The sequence below is a fragment of the Microtus pennsylvanicus genome, chromosome 3 (genome assembly GCF_037038515.1).
Source record: "Microtus pennsylvanicus isolate mMicPen1 chromosome 3, mMicPen1.hap1, whole genome shotgun sequence".
In the NCBI taxonomy this organism is placed as follows: domain Eukaryota; kingdom Metazoa; phylum Chordata; class Mammalia; order Rodentia; family Cricetidae; genus Microtus; species Microtus pennsylvanicus.
The window spans coordinates 54,150,924-54,174,111 of record NC_134581.1 but is presented as its reverse complement, the minus strand read 5'-3'; the positions used below and the strand labels follow the sequence as shown (position 1 = coordinate 54,174,111).

The 23,188-nt window shown below is 37.9% G+C and overlaps 1 protein-coding gene across 10 annotated transcripts in view; it reads left to right on the top strand.

Annotated features, from left to right (window-relative positions):
• Positions 1–400: 400 nt before the first annotated feature.
• The window catches only part of Herc1 (HECT and RLD domain containing E3 ubiquitin protein ligase family member 1), a 168,132-nt gene continuing 145,344 nt past the window's right edge, over positions 401–23,188 (top strand). For 7 of the 10 annotated variants that reach the window (XM_075965419.1, XM_075965423.1, XM_075965422.1 and 4 more), the window contains exon 1: positions 425–554. The gene's annotated coding sequence lies outside the window, so the exon portion shown is untranslated. Of the gene's footprint in view, positions 555–23,188 lie in introns of all 10 variants that reach the window. The other 3 variants (XM_075965420.1, XM_075965418.1, XM_075965424.1) reach the window with 2 other exon arrangements.

Here is a 23,188-nt window from a genome sequence, read left to right as displayed (position 1 = left end):
CGGGCCGGCCCCAGTTTTTCCTCGAGGTCCTGGGCGGCCCCGATTCCCCGGCAGCTCTCGGATTCGGGACAGTCGGAGTCTCCGGTGAACTGTTCCGTTCGGGCTCGCTAGATCCATCAGCTCCCCTTGTGAAAAATCCCCAATTGTCAGTTCCCTACGGAACAGAAGTGACTTCGCGAGGACTCAAAGGGAACACACGGGACGGAGAACCCACACGGGGTCTCCCGAACCCCAAAGGTCTCACAGCTTTCAAACCCTTACTCCCTAAACAGGCGTCCCTGCCCCTCCCCTCTTCTCAGGTTGCCTTCCTCCTCCCGCGCCCGGCCCGGAGGAGGCAGGACTAGCGCCCCGGATCTCGCGAGAGTTCCCACAAGTCCCGCGAGACTCGCTCGCCGCTGCTGCTGCCGCTGCCGCCGCCTCTTACGTCTTTCCCTTTGACAAGTCGCCGCCGCTGCAGCAAAAATATAAAGGACGCGGCTAGCGCAGCCGCTGGCCAGCCAGGTGCCGGGCGCTGGAGCCGCACCCCACCGCCGCCAGCCCCCGGCCCGCGTACGGTAACAACAATGCTTTCTTTTTCACGGTCTGGACCTCCCGTGTGTGTGCTCGGCTGGTCCAGCCGGGCCACTCGGGGCCGTTCCCGGGCCGCCCGCCGAGTGGGACTGCCGGCTCCCTGTGGACGGCGGGCGGAGGCCTGAGGAAGCCCCGGCCCCTCGGAAGCCTCTTAGTAGCCGAGCTACCCGCAGGAGGGCCGAGGGACCCGCCCCTGAATAGGCTCCCTGCCCGCGTCCCTTGGCTCCTCAGGGGTTGCGTCTGTGACCTTCTCCCCTTTATCCGCTAACGAGCGCTGCTCCCTTAGCCGGGACTGGGGAGCGGCTCTCCGCGCTCTTCATCTTGGGGAGTCGCGACTCCGGTGCTCCCTGTCGCCGGCAGACTTCGGAGGGGTGGAGGTTGAGACGATGTGTCTTTCTTGTTGTCTGTGCCTTTGGGTGGAGGCTGCTCATCCTTTCGGTAAACCTTTCTTCAAATCTCTCACCCGGTAAAATAACAGTTTCTAAAGACTTGGCCACCTGGAGCGGAGACGGGAAGACTATTGTGTAGTCTCCGGAGTGAGAGGTGGATGGTGGTGATGACAGGAGCTATCCCAGGGAGCAGTGATGGGTGGCGGGTTCCCGGGAGACACGAGGACAGAAGCTTGGTTCTTACCTCTCCCAGTAGGTTATGTAAAGACGCGCTGTGTGTGTGTGTGTATGTATGTATGTATGTATATATATGTATATATGTGTGTGTATGTATGTTAACTGTGGAGCATAAGGATAGAATCTGCGTTTGCATTAGTTTCAAAATGTCTGTAATACTTTGAAGGTGTATATAGGTAACCAAATAACAAAAGTGATAAATTTCAACGAATTAGCAACCCATCTCCAGAGAGATAACATTAGTATTTTGGTATATTTCTAATAGGCTCTTTACGTTTTGGTTAATAGTACTTGGTTTGTCCTTGAATGGTACATCCTCATTTTATGTGTGTTCCCCAAATGATTTGTTTTGTCATTCCTTTGGCCCACTTGATTAAACCGGTCACTTGTTCATTATCACCGTCTGTACCCTGCCATCACCATCTTTTATTATGCCTTCTTCCAAAACGATTTTTGCTCAAATGGCTTTAAAAATCAAATGTTAACATTTTTCTTTTTGTATTTAATACCTGAATATTTTTATAGTTTTGTTTGTGATGAGTCCTCTAAATTGGGCCAGTATTTATGTAAAGCAAAAGCAATATTAATTACGATGAGAAGAAAACTAAGCTTCAAAGTTTTTAAAAATTGATGGTGATGTCCCTTTGATTATAGGTTTTCATACCTGTGTGCTTATACAAGCAAAAGTGCATGTCCTGTGTGCCTGTATTGTGCATAAATGCACATAAATGTTATACATATTTGTCCTCTATACCTGTACACACATTTGTATATCTTAGAAATAAACTAAAATATTTTGTCATATTATTTGAGAAAGAAGCAGCATTAGGTAGGGCAAAGAAATGTCAATTGTAATATTTTCCCCAAATCACATGACAGAGTTTTGTGACAGAAAGTTATCTAGGGAGGTTGGAAACTTGGCACTTTTCAAAAACAGGATAGATTGTCAGTTGTCATTGGATGGATGGCCTGTTAAGGCCTCCTGTAATTAGTAGCTTTTATAAATTTTGCTTCCTGTATGGTTCTTATCACTTCTTAAATTTTCAGTCTTGCCATTTACATGTGACACTAAACCATTGATTTCCTGATCATATATTTTCTCCATGCAGACATGCTTGTGGCATGTGGAGGAGCAATGAAAGTGCATCACTTAATTTGCTCATTAACATAAACATGTATGAAAATACCATTTTATTTAAATGGATTTCAGAGAATCTGTTGTTGATTGGAGTGTACTGGTTATTAGAAGTTGCAGGTAACAGATAGTGAAGAGCCTTAGTATATTAAGAAAAATGACTGGGTGCAGTGGACAGCTGATTTTTAAGTTTGGTTTTTTAGAATAAAAGTGACAATGGTGATGTATTTTGGGATAAGGTGAAGCTTGTGTTAAGTAAAAGCATAACTGAAGCAAAAGTTGAATTATAGGTAGAGGTAGAATGGTCAAGATTTCCAGGCCAGTCTTGGCTACATTGGAGATACGATTTCAAAAAACAATGAAGAAACTCTTAAAATTTTGTAGGTAGACAACCATAAAAGGAACAAACAGTCGAACAGAACTTTTTTAGTTGTATATAAAACTTTGCCTTAATGTACTTATAAAACAGTTTGTTTTGGATACCTCCTAGATATTATCAAGATCTTGAATAGAAATTATTGACTAAGTCATTTAAAAAGGAGATTATAAATTTAGCAAAGTCACCTAAGCTAGTTTTTGTTTTTTTTTTTTTGTTTGTTTTTTTAAACTGAAAGGAGCATGAAATAGGTACTTAAAAGATGCCCTTTTGGTTATTATCTTATTTTTTTTTCTGCTGGCCCTGTAAATGAATGGGAATATTAAATTTTAGAGAAGCTCTATCAGCAAGTAAGTATGATGGTTGAAACAGACGATGGTTCTAGGTTTTATTTTTAATTTTTTCTTTTTGAGACAGGATCTTATGCAGCTTAGGCTGCTTCTAACTCTGGCTGAGACTGCTCATGAGCTCATCATGATCCTCCTGCTTCCACTTCCCAGGTGCTGAGGATATGGAGAATATTGGTGTGTAGTACTATGCCTGGCTTGATTTGTTTGCTTGGTTGGTTTTTTGAGTTTTTTTTGTTTTTGTTTGTTTTGGTTAATGGTACTGTGTGATGTGTAGACCAGGCTGGCCTTGAACTTGTAGAGATCTGGCTGCCTCTGGATCCAAGTGCTAAGAGGCCTCACTGCTGGCTAATTGCTAAGTTTCTCATGACTTTTTGAGTATTAGTCATTGATTTTGTAGAAATCCTCTCATTTTGGCTTATTTGATAGTTTTCTCATGATTAGATTGAAATTACTCATGTTTTGACTGTAGCAATGATACTATATCAATGCATTTTATGGGGCTCATAGTGTTGATGTGTCTAGTTACTAATGATATTTTAACCTTGATTACTTTGTTCTGATGACTTCTGCTAGATTATTCTAGGTGAGGTTACTTTTTGTCCCTTCGTATTCTTGTTGATGTATTAATATATTTTCTTGTAGGAGATACTTCAGAACTATAGATAGATGGTTGCTTTCAAACTTTCTCCTCTTGTTTGTAGCATACATTGTGGAAGTATTTGTATTTTCCTCATTCTTACATTTATGAATTGGACTTCATCTATAAAGGATTCTCCCTTTCTCACCCATTTATTTGTTTTAGTATGGTGGTGTGGGTATTTGATTGATTCTACTGACTGTTATCCAATATAAAAGTATTATGTTGCTCACATTGTTCCAGCTTTGGCCTCTGGGAGCTTTTCTAGTTCCACCTTTTCCTGTCTCAGGAAAGTCCTGTAGGAGAGAGGAACAAATAAAAACTATGTATGTTATGTATATGAAGGTGTCATAATAATCCCCATTATTTTGTATGCTAAACTGAAAAGTTAATAATAATATAATTTTTTTCCATTCTGCTTCCACAGGCTAGTAATATTCAGCCTGTTTTCTTATCCTAGTCCTGGGATTAACCACTTCTCCTGGGAGTTCTGGTACCTTTTATTGGAGAATAGTACTTAACGTTGAGCTTTGGATACTTACTCCTAGGCCTTTGAATAAATTGGGAAGTATATTTAAAAAGCTGGCCCTCCTTATGTAAGGATAGCACGTCCATAGATTCAATGGACATGAGTGAAAATATTTGCAAAAAAATTACATTTATCTGTTTGTGTGTTTGTATGTGTGTACTTGTGTTTGTATGTTTTTGTATTGTGTTTGTGTGTGTAGTAATTAAAGGGCAACTCGTGAGAGTTAGTTCTCTTCTTTCACTATGTGGATCTAGGGGACAAAACTCAGGTTGCAAGCCTTGGTGACAAGCCTTGTTAGCTACTGAGCCATCTCACCTACCCTAAGTAAAGTAACTGTATTATATTAAGTATTAGATGTAATTTCTTATGTTATGGGTAGATTGTGGGCAAATATGATGCAGGTTTTCTCAAACCTTTTTTACCTTTTGTCAAGTTTTTATGTGATCATGAATATATAGTTATATAAAGTAAATATACAAATGAAAGTTTTACTGATAATCGTAAACTTATTTTAAAACAGCTATTTTTGCATGAATATGGATTTACTAAAGATGAAAACAAATTTGAATATTGAGAAATAGGTGTGCTTGTTTACTTTTATATAAGAAATTAAATCTTGACTGAATATTTGATACTACAGGACATAGAGGTTCTTCCAATATTTTTTAGAATTGATCAATATTTTGCTTTTATAGTCAACAGCATTGATATTTCTGCTTCTCATAAATTTATAGTACAAAATTGCCAGAAGTATGTTTAGAGCCATTTCAGAAATGTGGCAAAGTGTCCTAATTTGAAATCAAAATTTAATGATTTTTATGTGAAAGTCAAGCCAGCAACTTTAAAAATCCAATGTCCTAACATAGAACAATCCAGATATATATTAGCTTGATGCTTATTTGCTGAGGAATGATGATAAAAATATTGGAAGTCTTATTTTCTGTAATTCAACTATTGTATTTTTATATGAGTGGAACATTTTGTTTGCATAGTAAAAATACTGCAATCCATAATTTATAGTCGCCTCAATCTGAGCCATGGTGTTTCTGGCATTTCTCCTTGGCATGCATAGTGCCATGGCATGCACATGTTCAGAACCATGGCTTCAGTATAGAACAGCATGCAGCAGGGTCAGTGCTGCTAGAGACTCACTGGGCTCATTCTTGTGTCCAGAAACCTATACTGTAGCTAGACTTTTGACCATCCCTGGAATTTAGTTACATTATGGAATTACTGCTCACAGTTTAAGAAGTTGACTATAAGGGACCGGAGAACAATAGATTTTATTTGCCAGGGAGGGGGTGATGACTCTGGAACCTATTTCCTGAAGATACTGAAGGGCAACTATATTTATTTCTTTGTACATTAAAGACCATGCATTAGGATCGAAACCTAGTGCCATTGTCCTTGGCTTCTCATCAGCCTTCATTGTCCGCCATGTTCAGAGAGTCCGGTCTCATCCCATGCTTATTCAGTCCCAGTCCAGCTGGCCTTGGTGAGCTCCCAATAGATCAGTTTTACTGTCACAGTGGGTGGGTGCACCCCTCGTGGTCCTGACTTCCTTGCTCATGTTCTCCCTCCTTCTGCTCCTCATTTGGACCTTAGGAGCTCAGTCCGGTGCTCCAATTTGGGTCTCTGTCTCTATCTCGATCCATCACCAGATGAAGGTTCTAAGGTGAACTGGCTTTGTGTGAGCCTAGCCTGTTTGGATGCTCACCTTCCTGGACCTGGATAGAAGTGGGAGGACTTTGGACTTCCCGCAGGGCAGGGAATGTGGACTGTTCTTCAGTCTCGAGAGGGAGGGGGAATGGAGTGGGGGGAGGGGGAGAGGAATGGGGAGAGGGGGAGGGGAGTGGGGGGAGAGGGCGATGTGTGGGAGGAGGGGGAGGAAAATGGGAAACGGGGAGGAGGCGGAAATTTTTTCAACAACTAAAAAAAAACTAAACAAAAAATTTAATAAAAAAAAGACCATGCATTTATATCGATACTTTTTCTTCCAAAACTACAAGGTTGTTCTGACCTTTCCTCATTCCTTATTTGTATCTTCTTTCTGTGACAGAATCCTGGATCTCAGTATACTAACATACCTTTGTTAACTTTTGGAGCAGCCATCAGGTAGTTTGCTAACTTATGAAAAGCATTCACTAAATTGATTCTTGTGTGCAGTATCATCTTCAGCCTTGGCTATTTAGGTTAGCTGTTTTATTCCCTGCTTTCTTTAGTGTGGCTCTGTTACTTTTATGCAGTGCAGTTCAGTTCCTTTGTGACTTCTTTATTTTCTATTTTGATTTCTCTCAGTCCTGGTTGATGTTAACTAAGTATTATTATGAATGATGATGATTTCAGAAAAGAACTCTCAAGTATTTCACTTTGGGCTCAAACTTGGTATTCTCTTGCCTCAGCCTTCTGAGTGCTGGGGCAACAGGCATGAATTCATCATACATGGGTGTTTTTGTTAGTTTTGGTTTGTGAAACAGTACAGTTACTAAATGCCACTGCTGTTAAACTTAGTACTGCTTAAAGCAATTACTCAGAAGTATCACTCTGTCCTCCTTTCTACTGTTTTAATCCTATGTCACTGTCGTCGTTTCTCTTTTTCCATGTTCATTAAGGTATCCAGAGTTTAAATTTACTTTTTATCTATTCCTCTGTTATTTTACTCAAGTTAACAGATTATGTGCATTTTAAAGAATTAAATGTGTGCGTTGCATCCCACAGTACACATATGGAGGTCACACCACAGCCTGGAATTGGTTCTTTGCTTACATGATGTAGGTCTCGGAGATCAAACTTAGGTAACAGACTTAGTGGCAAGCACTTTTACCTGGTGAGACATCTCACTGGCCCCTACATTTTCTTTTACTCATTTTTTCTCATGTAATTTTTAGTTGACTTATAAACAACATACCATAAGACTTACCCTTTAATTTAATTAATACATTATTTTTGAGACAGAATCTTAATATGTTGCCCAGGTTTCAGATTCCTGGCCTCAAGTGGTTCAGCTGCCTCTATCTCCTGAATAGCTGGGAACAGGCATATACTACATACATCCTTTTAAAGTGAGCAAGCCAGGTTTGTGTAGGTGTTTGCTTGCTTGGTTCCTTCTTCATACACGTCTCCTTGTGCCTCAAATTAGAGGTCCTCATGGATCTTTTAAATACTGGGTTACAGGACTTTGCTGTCATGTAGTTAAAAAAAGCATATTCATAAGGTTGTGCCAGTTATCACCACTCTCTAATTCTAGGACATTTTATTATCCCCAAAAGAAACCTTGTGATCATTAGCAGTCACTTCCCAGGTCTGTATTTTCTTCTACTTTCTGTGTGGATGTGCTTATTCTGTTCTGGGTATTTTGTGTAGGTGAAATTGTATAATATGTGGTCTTTTGTTCTTGGTTTCTTTAAATTAGTGTAATTCATTAAAAGTTCATTTATGCTGTAGCATGTATGAATACTTTAGTTTTTTCCCCCCTTGGCTAAATGATATTTATATAACATATGTTATTCATCTATGTTTCAGTTGATGGCCATTTTTTTTCCTACTTTCACTGAGCTATATGTCTAGCTCTTCTATTCCTTTCTACGTGGAGAGTTTATCATAATCTTTTGCGTTTTTCACTTATCAGTAATGTATCCCAGAAATGTTGCATACTGGTTCATTCTTTTGAAGATATATTATTTTCATACTCCAGATTCTTTTTTTAAAAATTCTTTTTAAAATGATAGGGTCATAATATATAGGCCATGCTGCCCTTGAATTTACTGTGTAGACTATACTGGCCTTTAACTTTCTGAGTAGACTATGCTGGCTTTGAACCACAGATCTCTGCCCACCCCTGCCTCTAGAGTATCTTGTTTTTTTTTTTAAACTAAAACAGATGTATAGATACAGCTACATCTATGTATATTTGGTTGTTTTCTGTATTTTGCAGTTATAAACATGTTTCTATAAATGAACTTGTAGATATCTATTTTTGTGTTAGTAGAGGTAAATGATATATCTTTCTAGTAGAGTTCTATAAGTAGGATTGATGGGTCAGAAGTTTAATGCCTATGTAGTCTTGCTAAGTATTTTCATTTTTCTTTATATATGTACCATCAGAAATTTATGAAAGCAGTTTTTTTCCTATAGACTTACCAATAGGATATATTGTCTTTTTAATTTTTTCAAAGATAAGTGATTAAAAATGCTTTGTAATCATTGTGGAAAGACTTGTGGTTTAGTGGATTGTTATAGATTGAAAAATATATTATCCCCCAGTCTTGTACTGATACATATAAATTATTATATGTAGGTGAAATTGATTAGAATATAATTTCTAGCCTAGTCATGATTTCTTATTTGAGCCTTTTCTCATTTAATGGAAGTATAGGATTGATTCATAATGCCTGTATGCTAAAATTCTTGAAGTGGTTCCCAAAAGATATCTGAATTTGGAAGAAAGAGCTTTTCTTCTTCGGGATTTGTTAAAATAATAGTTACCTGTTCACTTTTCATGATAGTTAATGATATTTTGAACAACACATGCAGTACATATTGACGTCTTTGGTATCAAGACCTATTTTTTACCAGCAATGGTGGTATTTGTAATTTGTTACAGTTCCTATAAGCAAGAAGACCAATATTTTTTTAAAGATTTATTTTTGTTACTTTAAAATATGTGTATGTGAGTGTGTGGGTATGTGCATATGAGTACAGATGCCTAAGATAGCTAGAGACACCGCATTCCCCTAGGGATGGAATGAGAGGTAGACTTGAGCCTCTTGTTGTGGGTTCTGGAAACTGAACTGCAGTCCTCTGTAAGAGTAGTGTGAACCACTTCAAGCCCCCCCCCCCACCCCAAGAAGACCAATATTAAAATGAAACTGAGAGTTTAAAATTCTGCGTTAGGATGGTCCTATCAAATTTTACTGATGCCATGGAACTAGGACAACTAAAGTCATCTCCATTACAGGGTAGCAAGTAAGGCTGGGGATTTAGGTTCTTTGCCAGAAAGGATACTGCTCCAGGTGCTAGGAACACATTAATTAAAAATCAGGGTTGAGAATGTAGCTCAATGCTTGCCTAGCATACGTTAGGTACTGGGTGTGATCCCCAGCACTGACAAATAAGTCAGTGCATTCTTGCACCTAAGAAACCTATATTTTAGTGGTTTATGATTGATTGATGGTTCCCAGGTAAACAGGTGCTAGGTGCTTGACTGTGAATAGAACCAGTATTTGTCTGGTGGGGTCTTAAACTGTCTTTGATGCTGATACAGACCTCAGATAACACTTGATTTTGGTGATTAGTGGTCTTCATCAACCTTTTGTGTCTCTTCTTTCATATTTACTTCCTTATTTGCTGTGCTGTGGATTGAATGCAGGTCTTGTGCATGTTAGGTAGATACAATACCATGGAATTCCATCCCCAGTTCTTATTTTCCTCCCTCTTCATTTCAGGCTTATTGTATAAATTTGAGGTATACTGTATGATTTTTAGTGAAATGATGATTTTAGGTAAATATTTTAAACACCCATTTTACATATGTATGTATGTATGTATGTATGTATGTATGGTGTGTGTTGTGGGTATACCAGAGGGCAACTTTAGGAGTTGCTTCTTCCCATTTGCTTTGTTTTGAGGCATGGTCTCTCTTGTCTCTATAGTTGCACTGTGTACTGTATACTTCAGGCTAGCTGGCCTGGCGATTGGTCTCCACCTCATGGTGAGAGTTCAGGATCATCATGGTGGTGAACATGGCAGCAGGTGAACATGAACAAGCAGGCATGATGCTGGAGCAGTAGCTGAGAGCTTACAGAGAGAGTGCTGAGAATGGCATGAACTTTTAAAATCTCAAAGCTCACATCCAGTGACATACCTTCTTTAACAAGGCCACACCTCCTAATCCTTCTCAAACAGCTCTACCATCTAGAGCCCAAGCATTCAAGTATATGAGCCTATGGGGGCCATTCTCATTCAAACACCACATCTTGACCACTGTGATAATACCATAGTGCACATGAGAATCTAGATATCTCTGTGAGGTGCTGATTTTACTTCTGTGGAGTGTATATCCGTAAGAGACCTTAAGTTTTTGTTTTTTTTTGAGTAATTTCCGTAATGAATATTCTAAGATACATTATTTTAGCCAGTGGGTGTCTATATCCTCCTTAACACATACCATTTTATCTTTTCTTTTGAGACAGTGTCGTATGTAGCCCAAGTTGGACTCACTTTGCAGCTGAGAATGACAATGTTCTAAATTCTTTCTTCTTCTTCTTCTCCTCCTCCTCTTTTTTTCCCCTTCATTGTTTTTTCGAGACAAAGTTTCTTAGTAGCTATGAATCCAGTCCTGGAACTCATTCTGTAGACCAGGCTGACAGACTGACCTTGAACTCACAGAGGTCCTTTGCCTCAGCCTCCTGAGTGCTAGGATTAAGGTGTGTGCCACCGTTGCCTGACCATTCTAAATTCTTGATTTAAAGTTTTGATTGAAGGCTGGAAGTGAGCCTGAGTGATAATCGTAGTTCTATTTTCTTACAGTTTTTAATTCTTTTGGAAAGAATGAGTAAGGGAGAGTGGAGATGTGTATAATTTAATAATAATATGGTAGAAAGTAGACATCTGCATATGTAAACTATAATGCTGATTATTGAACACTTATGTAGGCAATAATCTGAGCAATTTCATTTACTATTTTTAGATTGACAAGACTGCTTAATTTTGAAGTGTAAATTTATTGTAGAATGATTAAAAAAATCTAACTAGTTAACATGTATTTGTCACTTTTTGCAGCTGTAACTTAACTAACTTGTACTTTTAAAACATTTTTCTGTGTTATTTAATACTCCTTTAAATCTGTAAACTGTTTTGCATATGAGGAAATTGGAACACAGAGAACACAGGTAGTTAGTTAATGATGCTGACTGAGAACTCATCAGTGAAATCAGTGTTGACACAGATATTCTGGGAAGCAGATCACAGGAATAGCTGCCTCCGTGTGATGGTTTTGGAGGTCTGAAGTCTCATCCGAGTAGTATCCTGTGGGTTGGACCATATTTTCATGGGCGTTGAGCAATTCAGAATTGATAATAGTAATACAATTTTTAGGGTCTACATATTTGGTTTGATTTTGAAAAATATGAGTCTAGTTGTTTTGCCAAGAAAAGGAATAGGTATTAGGATAGAACAGTAATTAGTGAAAGGATCAGGTTTTGCGCAGAAAAATCAACATCAGTGGATTCTGAAATGTCAAGGTTTTCTTGGTAGACTTTGAAATTCAACACTAACAGGCAAGGTTTAAAAAAAAACTGTCTAAGAGCAGAGACAAGCTGAAATTGTTTTGGTTACATTAAAATTATTCTGAGATAGTGAGAAGGTATGCAAAATACAGGAATAAAGTAAGATAGGAATTTAACAGAAGCACTTAGCTTTAAAGTAGTTGGTTACCAACAAGATGTGACTTTGTTTTCCAAAATTTTAATTGCTGAGTATTTTGCATTCTTAAACTATTATTTAAGATGTCTTTCTGTTCTTTCAAAGCTATTTTATTTTCTTATGCTTTCTTTTACTACATTCTAATCACTATCTCCCTCTTGTCTGCCATCTTTTGGGTTGGCTCCTTATTTCAGATTGAGCAGGCAGGACTTGGCTTTTGTACACAAGATAAAACTAGTTGCTTATGAGCTCAGTGCACTCGAGTCTTATGCCATAAACCTGATGATGATAAATTCCAGAAGTACTAATGGCCCATGGAACTAGAGAGTAACAGTGACTGCAATATTGTTTGCAAATCTACAATGTCTTTTCTGTGAATGTTGTTTTATTAAGTAATTAAAAAAATAATTTGAACCTTTCTTCACAGAAAGCTTTTGGCCAGCATGCTGTTAAAGAAGTTGTAAATAATAGGAATTATATAGGCAGGTTTATCAGGTGGATTGATGGTGAGCGTCTTGTCAAGAGATTTTTTTTTTTTTGTAAAGCTCTAGATAAAACCAAGGACTTTGGACTTGTTAGGCAAGTGTTCTACCTCCACCTCCTTCCTCAGATGATTTTTTAAAATAGTACTTTAACTATAGTATGATCAGATGGCCACTTTTGTCTGACTATGAGTTTATCTCTTTTGAAAATATGTAGAGATTATATTCATTCAGTACTAGGCAGCTAATTTAATTCCCAGGTAGCATTCTATCTTTTAAAAAGTTGTGTAGTGGTGGTACATGCCTCAAATTCCAGCACTCTGGAGGCAGAGGCAGGTTGATCTCTGTGAGTTTGAGACCAGCCTGGTCTATAGAATGAGTTCCAGAACAGCCAAGTCTTGAAAAACTAAACAAACTTTTAAAAAATATATTATTTCGGGGCTAGATAGATGGCTCAGCAGTTAAAAAGCATTTGCTGCTTTCCCAGAGAACCTAGTTTGGTTCCCAGCACCCCTGAGGTGATTTACAACCACCTGTAACTCCAGTTCTAGGGGCATCTCTCCTCTGCTCTCTACAGGCCATAGACGTAATACATATCGGATGTTTACATACTGAAGCCACTCACAAGTGTACATAGAAGGAAAATAAACAAATCTTCAAAAACAGAATATTTTAAGCATATGTTTCACTAGTTCAGAATTAAATATAATAAAGGGTTATTTATTTAGGGGAGACTCGTAGATCACTGTCCTATCACGCTCCTCTGCACAAACGGGGAACAGAAACTGAGTTTAGCAGTTGGAAACAAGAGCTGGAAGCAAGAGAGAGCTTTATAACTGCATTTATAGTATAAGAGACCATGCCTAAGTGGGATGGTATCTTAAAGGCTATTGGCTGAAGGAGCGGGAGAGACTCCCCCAGCACTTCCCCCTTTTGTTTAAATAAGAGAGTTTTAAACCCAATACAAAACTATATACACTAGGAACAGATATCAAGTATAAGATTAGAATTATAACCAGCATAAACAATATTAAGTAAGGAACATATGCTAAATGTTTTAATAAACATTCTATCCTATGGAATCTAAGTCTTGATTGGAAATGGCTTGGCAAGATCATAAAAGGACAGTAACTGTGACTATCTAATCTTCAACCCCATTGAAGGCCTGAGAAGGGAGATAATGTTACTTGAGTAGGCAGGAAGTGCAATCAAGCTGCTTCCAAAATGTACGTAGATGACAGAGACAACTGGCTGCCTGAGCAATCACTCAAAGTCTCATTTGCAATGTTGAAGCAACCAACTTTGGCTATGGTCTGTAGTAATTGACAGATCATTTTCAGAGGCAGGAAAATTTTCAAAATGGTCTTAACCTGTCTTGGCAAGATTTGACAGTTTTTTTTCTTGTATCCTGCTTGTTCAGTCCGGACATCATGCACTTTGTCAGTGGTGAGGCATGGGCAGTTTCTTGCCCAAAGGCCTGTTGTACCAAGAAGTCAAACTCCAAGTGGAGTGTCTTTCATGCGCAACACTCTCTCAGCAATAGATCGGTGCTGCCAGGAGTAATCGTGTCTCACATCAACAGAATGATAAGTTATTTAAATGCCAAGTTCTGCAGATCTTTGAAGTGGTCGAAGGTTACCAGGTTACCTATCTATGCAGAGTACAATTTTTATGTATCTAAAGAACCTAATTAGTTTGACTGAAAGTATAACAAGCATGAATGACTATTGACCTTTAATATTTAATACCTATATAACTTAAAGATTAATACCTCTTATCAGAATATTAAACAATCTTTAAACAACTGTGCAGTAAAGGAGGACAATGACATCAAAATGTAAACAATGTATAAATATCTTAATCAGAGGTAGAAATATATAATGCAATATGATAAATATGTCCTTAAATTGTATCAGTATACAAAATGTCTTAAACAGAGGTAGAAACATGTATTCATACAGTATGACAAAATAACTTTACATAGATTTACAAATATTGTAAAGAGAAATAACAAATTCAATTTGAACTTGTATCAATATACAAGAAACTATACTTGTAAATTGTCCATAAATAATAGCTCACAAGTATTCACTCTATTGCTCACTAATTATTATTATTATTATTAGCATGAATAAGTTCACACTAATTTACCTATTATTCCATTCGATCTTCCCTTCCTTTTTTTTTTTTGAGATCTCTAGGCTTACATAATTTCTACCCCAACTCCCAACCCTATGCGAGTAATAATCAACCCCTAAATGTTGTCTCTAACCATGAGGGCAAACTTTGTTGGGAGAGGGGACGTTGCTTTCTAGAATTGCTTTTTGCTGTCATGGGGGCAATGTTTTTTCTATGGGATCCTGTAAAAGTAAAATGATGGTTAAGTTTAAAGATTGCTGTTTTGTATAATTACAAATGGTCTCTGAGTAGTTGATAGGGTCTTTTTGCTTGTTTGTTTTGAAGTTCTTATTTGGAGTTTTAGCTAGAACATTGTAAAGGAAGTGCACCATTTCCACAGCTGGTACCCAAAAACTGGCCTCATAGTAGCGCTATCAGCATCATGACATGTTAACCAGGTGGAGTTGTTGTTGTGGGGCCCCCTCTTCTTTCTGGAATCATCAAAGATTACTGCAGAAAAATCTACTGTTCATTGTAGAAAACTCAAGCATTATTCATATAGACATATATTCAACGAAAGATACGATATAAACAATATGGGCATGGAGAAAAGTAAATTATTTCCTTAAAATCTGTCTTCTTTTTGTCCTATACCAGATGATTCCTGACAGGAGACAGAAATTCTGAATTTTTCTTTTAACAACATGCTTGGGTTTAGAGAAGAATAGCCATTGTCCAACTCCAAAGCCAGCTCTTATTTTTATGTAGAGATGTATACGTGTCCAAATAATCAAATTTTACCATGCATATAACACAGCATCATAAGGCAGATTTCTCTTTGCTTGTTGATTCTTTCTGGATAGCCATCTTTTTATCCTTAGGCATTTAGATGTTCAAGGTCTCTCCACTCTTTGAAGATAAATATTTTCTTGCAAGACAAGAACAGAACCCTACCACAACCCTTATGAGGTTTTTTTTTTTTTTACCACCTGTATGGTTGTCACCTCTGTGGATGAGCTGCCATTTCTCTTTCTCAAGAGATCTTTCTTTTTCAAATAGAATCTTTATTAATTTTGATGGTATCCATAACTTTCCTTCTCTTATAGAAACAAGAGCAAAACCCCTTCCCCAATGTAGCACATCTCCTGGCTTCCATTGTGAGGTCTTCGTCGAAATAATCTGGTTGATTAATTCAAAGACTTTTCTATTATCCAATGTCTGTCTGCTGCTGTTGTCCCTTTCTTATTAGCATTAAAAAAATTCAAGGTTAATAACGCATTATGTAATCTATTTCTGGGAGTATTTTCCATCCTTTTCTGTTTGTTTAACATAATCCTTTATAGTTCGGTTTGATCTTCCTATAATTGCCTCACCTGTAGGATTGTTTGGTATACCTGTAATATGCTTTATATTATAATAAGCAAAAAACGGTTTCATTTTCTTAGACACATATGCTGGACCATTGTCTGTCTTTATTCATGCAGATATACCCATGATGGCCATAACTTCTAATAAATGCATGATTACTGAATCAGCCTTTTCTGAGCTCAAGGCAGTTGCCCATTGAAAACCTGAAAAAGTGTCAGTGGTGTGGTGTACATATTTTAATTTTCCAAATTCTGTAAAGTGGGACATATTCAGCTGCCAGATCTCATTCCTTTGAGTACCCTTTGGGTTACTTACTGCAGGTAATGGTGTTTTGCTATAGAACGAACAAGCAGGACATTTCTTTATAATCTCCTTAGCTTGTTGCCATGTAATAGAAAACTCTTTTCTTTATACCTTTGCTATTGACATGATGTTTCTTAAGAAATTTTGAGGCCTTCAGCACGCCTCCAATCAATAATCGATTAATTTCTGCATTACCTTGTGCTAGAGGACCTGGCAGACCCATATGGGATCGAATGTATGTTATGTATATTCCTGATTATATCTTGAACCTGTATGAATAATGAAGTCAATTCTGTATCATCTGGTATAAATTCAGCAGTTTCAATATACAAGACAACTTTTTCTGCATATTGCGAATCAGTAACTATATTAAGAGGTTCTTTAAAATCCCTTAGTACCATGAGAATAGTATAGAATTCTGCCTTTTGGACAGACTTGTAAGAGCTTTTTTCTACCTTACTCATTTCTTCTGATTTGTAACCTGCCTTTCCTGATTTGTTTGCATCTGTATAAAATGTACAGGTTTCAGTTATTGGAGCATCATGTACAATTCAGGGAATAATCCAAGTAGTTCTCTTTATAAGGTTAATTCTATCATTTTTGGGATAATTGCTATTAATTTCTCCCCCAAAATTAGCACAAGCTCTTTGCCAAGATTCATTGTCTTCCCATAATTTTTAAAATTTCATCATCAGTAAAAGGAAGTATAATCTGCTGGGTCTATAACTGCTAGTTGATGACGTCTCAATTTGCCTTTTATAATTAATTCAGAGACTTTTTCCACATAAGTTTTTAATTTTTTACTTGGTTTATGTGGTAAAAAGATCCATTCTAAGGTAATATCTTCCCTCTGCATTAAAATTCCTGTAGGGGAAATTCTGGAAGGCAATATGACAAGAATACAATTAAGATTTGGATTCACTCTATATGTGCCTCCTGTAATTTCTCTTCAATGACCATCATTTATTTTTTCTTCTTCAGCTGTTAATTTTCTGGGACTATTTAAGTCTTTTTCACTATCTAAGGTCAGGTGTTATCTCAACAGCCAGTCACAGTCTGTAAGAGTCTGCAATTGGTCTCTCCTTATTTGTGCCATTTGTGTTCTAGTTTTCTGTAAACCTGCTTTGTAACTTGGGTAATTGACAGAATCTCTTCTTTGTATTTTTTCAGGAGCAATTTATAATCCCCATTTAGGCAAAACCTTTTTTTACTTCAAACATTCTTTCTAAAGTACCTGCATTTGAGTCAGATAACAAATTGGTGTCCGTGTAATGGTAAATTATAGTCTTAAGAAATTGCTTGTGTATTATTTCCAATGGCTGATTTACAAAGTATTTTCCCATGTTGGTACTATTGAGTATTCCCCATGGGAGGACTGTCCACTGGTATCTCTTAGTAGGCTGAGAATTAGTAGGCTGAGAATTATTATAAGTAGGCACTGTGAACGCAATTTTTTTTTCGATTCTTCTAAAGGTATAGTGGAGAAACAATCCTTTAAATCAATAACTATAAGAGGTCATCCTTTTGGTAATGGAGAAGGCAGAGGAATTCCAGACTGTAGAGGTCTCATATGTTGGATAACCTTGTTGACAGCTCTTAGATCTGTCATCATTCTCCATTTTCTAGATTTCTTTTTAACAACAAATACAGGAGAATTCCAAGGGCAGATTGATTCTTCAATATGGTGAGCATCTAATTGCTTCTGTACCAGCGGTTCTAAAGCCTGCAGTTGTCTTCTGATAAAGGCCATTGTTTAACCCATATGGGTTTCTCAGTTAACCATTTTATTTATTTATTTATTTTTGGTTTTTCGAGACAGGGTTGTTTGTACTACCAAAGGTTTGCTAGTTGCTTTGTGTTCTTGTGCAGCCTGAATGACTGGTGACCTTTGTTTGTAATATTTTATAATATCTCTCCCAGAAACATGAGTTTTGGGGACTGCAGGAATGTTAACCTGGGTATTTCATTGCTGCAATAGGCCATGGCCCCATAAATTCACTGCAATATAAGCTACATATGGCCTCAGCCTACCTTTCTGTCATTCTGGCCTTATGCATTCAAACCACCTCTTGCTTTGTTTTACTTGAGATAGGGTTCTAATTCCTAGGAATTGGGTATCTGCCTCTTGAAGAGACCAATCTGGATGCCAAGAGTCACATCCACATTTGTGTCTAGAAATCCCTCAATTTTAATGTCATTTATACACACTCTTAGCTTTGGTCTTTGATCATTTATAGAAGTCTGCCAAAATATATGTTTCCTATTTCCTACTGGAGTTTTTGGCTCATCTTCCAGGTCTGTTCCATCATCCAGAACAGTATGCTTTTTACTGTAGGCACTGGGTTGTTTAATTTTCCTGGTGAGACCTGTTGTCCACAGTGACTGGGAATGACTGGGCCTTGCTTGACATCAGGGCCTGCAAAAGGCCTCCCCCCCACAAGGAGTTTTCCAGTCATATTAGGTTGCCTTGTCTGTTTCTTATCAACTTACATTTATTAGTCCAGTGTTGGCCTTTGCCACACCTCCTACATACCAGAAGGCTGAGTCCTCCTATTCTTGCCATTCCTAGAGGAGAAATTATTCCTAGGAATTCCTTGTCTACAGTCCCTTCATAGCTGTTCTATTCTTCCACAATTAAAACGTTTTGACATTTTGGTGTCTCCTTATACCATTAAAATTGCTTCTCCTACCCAAGCTTTAGTACTATAGTCAAATGTTTCAACATTCATTGTATGCAAGATCCATTCATCTTTGGGTGCTAATCTAACCTTAGAGGCCCAAGGATCTTCTTACATTCTGAGTTGGCATTTTCAAAAGCTAAGGATTCAATTAGTACATATCTGCCTTCAGGTTCTGTCACTTTATTTGTTCAGCCTTAGTTAATCTTTGTAAGAAGTCAGTAAAGGGTTCTCTGGCCCTATTTAACCCTAATATATGACTCAGTCCTCCTTCCTAGTTCCAAGCATTTAAAGCTGCTGTGCCATATAGGGACAAGGTGAGTTCGTCGTTTCAGCCTGTTCCTGAGTATCAAAAATTTGATTTTCGGATGTCTCAAATCCTTTTGCTTTCCCCTGTTGCTCTATAATTTTTGCCCTTTCTCTCCAATAACACTTCAAAAGCACCTGAGGTCCATTTTCTAGGCCCACTGAGATGAATTGAAGCCAATTGTGTGGAGTAGCCTTAGTGCTCATAGCCCACATTTTTACTGGTTCCCTGACAACAGGTCAATGTAGCCCATAAGAAACTATTGCTCGTTTTATTTCTTTTAGATCGCTCATATGTATTGGTTTCCATGCATATTCTTTGATTACCTTAGGGTACTTTGTGCCAGATGTTCTTTCTGAAGAAATTACCGGATATGCAGTTGTAACTCTGTGTAGGTCATCCCAGGGTCTGGCACGTACTGATGATGCTAAATCCTGTCCTTGTACCTTCTGTCCCTGCTTATCAATTTCAATAAATTCCTCAATTTTTCAAATCTTTTTACTATTGACTTTTTTAAAGTCTGAATTTCCTGTAATATCTCATCCTTGGACATATTATAACTTTTTAACAGATTTCAATAGTTAGATTCAACAGTACAAATTCTTTCAGATAATTTTGTCAAATTGATGCTATTTCTCTCCTTAGTATTGAACCACTTTTAAAATGAGATAATATTGAAAACAAAGCTGATTCCTAGAATCAAATAAAGGGAAAGAAAATAGCGTTAAGTCTTGCACAATACCTTCCATAATATAAGCAAAATAATTATTGAACTCTTCGATTTTATCAGTCGATTTTTGTAGTTTTTCAGATCTTACCTGTTGTAAGTACAATGAATTGGAGTAGGTATAATAATTGTTATTGGCCAGCAGGTGTCACAGTTGCAGATACATGGCAGAGAGACACTAGCAGCAGCGAACAGCATGTGTTGTTTAATTAGGTACTGACAAATACGCTTTTTAAAAGATATTAAGAACAGTTATTAAGGTGATCAAATGATTCTAAGAGTTGGGGCCCAGGAGGATAAAAAGAAAACCCAAAGTTTTCTGTCAGTGCAAGTTGTAGACTGTGTACACTGCAGGAATCATAGGCAGCAGTGTGTGAGCTGGTGTGTAATACACAGAGAGGCAGTAGGTTGCAAACTGCAGAGCGCTGATCGGCAGCCTGCTGCATCTGAGGGCCAATTAAAGCCGTGGGCAGGAGAGTCAGTGCCCAATGTGCCATGCAGCTGGTGAACTGAGCCTAAAAAGTGTGGATTGGTCCTCATGTTCAGGCGTCAAATGATGATGGAAGTTACAAAATAATCCCATACTAGTTCAGAATTAAATAGAATAAAGTTTTATTTATTTAGGGAAGACTCACAGACCACTGTCCTAGATCACAGTCCTCTGCACGAACGGGGAACAGGAACAGAGTTAGCAGCTGGAAGCAAGCTTTGGGGGGGGGGGAGAGAGAGAAAGGCTTTACAGCTATAGTATAAGAGACCACGCCCAAGTGGGCTGGTATCTTAAAGGCTATTGGCTAGAGGAGCGGAAGGAGCTCCCACAGCATATGTTGATATAAAAGTTTAGAAAATAGAATAAAGAACTTTTAATGTACCAATTTTGAGCTTCAGGAATTATCAACTCAGGCCAAATGTGATGGCTAGCATTTGGGAGACAGCATCAGTAAGATCCAGAGTTCAGTGTCATCCTCAGCTGTATATGCATATTCGAGGCTAGCTTGAGGTACATGAGAGCCTGTTTTTTGTTTTTGTTTTGTTGTTGTTGTTTGTTTGTTTTTTAAAGGCTAGCGAGATGGCTTGTTGGGTGAAGTCACTTGCCACAAAACCTGAGTACCCAAGTTCAGCATTGGGAATCAACATGATAGGAGAGAACAGACTCTTGAAAGCTGCCCTCTTGACTTTCACATGCCCAATATGCACCTCTCCACCAAAATAATAAATAAAATCTATAACAAATTATCAGTTCAAAAATATCTTGTTTCAGCTATATTTCTATCCACTGATTTCCTTGATTCTAGTCCCTGGATTGTTTAAATTTGCTTTTGTCTTTAATAAATGATAAGGTTATATGTATTACAAAGGATTGTTTTAAAATAAACACATGATTTATTTCATTAAAATAAAATAACAGTAAAAGATACTATATTTTAGATTATGAGAGTGACTGCCTACTTCACTAAGAGGGCCACTTGGTTACTGAATTTCACATGTTTATGAAAGAATACAAAAGGATCTTAAAATAGCGTTTGTTACTTCACTTTATTGGCTATATGGATAACAAGTAGGGAACATGCAAAGCAACACCCAGTATTAAATGGTTTCATGTAAAAGATATATGGGAATTACAAGATGAGAAAAGATTTTTTTCAAGGGAGAGGCAGATAGGACCTGAATCGTTAGACCTGAAGGGAGTACAGGAGTTTTTAGGTCAGAAGGGTCAGATATTTCAAGAGGCAAGAGGATGAACGATCGATCGTGCAGAAGTGACACAGTGAACACATCTCAATTGAGTGATAATAGGGATTGGAAGGAATGACTGTCTAACTAGGGCAGAGATAGCAGAAGTATATGGGCTGTCAGAAGTACACTTGGTAGGCTGTGGAAGGTAGTTTTTGTGATCCTCAAGTAAATTGAAGGGCTTTCTAGGAGCTTGATCAGTTGCAGTCATGGCAGGAAAAAAATAAGTTGTAGATGTTTCGGTAGGCTTAAGGAAAGCAACAGGACTGTGATGTTCCTAAGACAGCACTCTTGAGAAGCTATCAGGACCTATAAACTGGAAGAAGCATGAAGACCTTGGGGCCTGATGAGAGCTGGAGAAATGGAAGCCAGTGTATTGGTTAAGACTTGTGGCCTTTGTGGGAAAAATTCTGTGAGGTTGAAGGAGAAATAAAGACCCTAATTTCTTTTTCATCTCATCTTCCCACCTTACCAGTGTTCTTCTTTGGTCTAATGTAACAAGAATTAAGAAAAGGTGGGGGATTGTTATAATGAAGATGCTTGAAGGACTTTTTAAAATGAATTTTCAATCTTCATAGGAACAAAAACACAGCATCTGATTCACTGTTCCAACTTATAACAAAAAGGATGAAGGCGGTCTATTACCTGATTTATTTTTAAAAGCCTCATTATGGCTAGTTTTATTATTTCATTGTAGATTTATTATGAAACTAATATTAATTCATCATCCACAGAGTTCCTGAGGGAAGTTGGTACTAGTGTCTGAAAGAACAGAATAGGATAGAATACGAGTCTTTAAAATCATGTTTGGTGAAATAAGCAGGGCTAGAGTAATAAAAACAAGCATATAAATAATAGCAAAACAGGCAGAATAGGATAAATCTCTTGTCTGTCTAAACAAGTATAACATGAGAGAGGAAGAACTGATTTAGTCTATATCGGTGAACATGGGGTAATTACAGTGTGGAAGGCTTTGGAAGATAGAACTTTCTGAACAAGCCTTTGCAGTAGTATGAATTTTGACAGGAAAAGATTCGGTAAGTGAGGACCCTTAATCATACAGAGTAGTGTGAAAAAAGGCACAGAAATGGAGAATTTGGTTTGTTAAAGATTAGGGCAAAGGGCTGGAGAAATGGCTTAGTAGTTAAGAGTGCTTGTTAGTCTTGCAGAGGACCTGTGTTTGTTTCCCAGCATCTACATGGTGACTTGGAGTCCCCTTAACTCCAGTTCCAGGTGATCTGACATTCTCTTCTGGCCTCCATGCACCAGGCAGACACATGGTGCCATGCAGACAAAAACACCCATACATACAAAAATTAAATAAATAAAATAATAAATTAGGGGGACAGTTAATTGAATTGGAGTTGTGGGAATTAGCCTGCTTCTGAATGGACTTCATAATGGCTTGGTAGGAAAGAGCTTTCACCTTGTCTTTAATAGCTAGGCAATGATATAGTTGATTGTTAGAAATGAGCTTTAGATTAACCTGGCAGAAGTAGATAGACTGTATTAGGACTTGTGCTTTCCAGAGCAGGTTATGAAAGGTGACACATGGCTGTGCCAGTGGGAATGTGTAAGAGATTGCCATTCCATATGCCATATAAAAAGGAAAGAAGTTAAAGAAGACTCCGGTTTTGGCCCCGGGTTAGCCTCAGGGTGATGTGCCCAAGGATCTGGTTTTTTTGTTTGTTTGGTTTTGGTTTTGGTTTTTTGAGACAAGGTTTCTCTGTAGCTTTGGGAGCCTGTGCTGGCCTTGAACTCACAGAGATGCTTCTGCCTCTGAGTGCTGGGATTAAAGGTGCACGCCACCACCGCCTGGCTAGGAT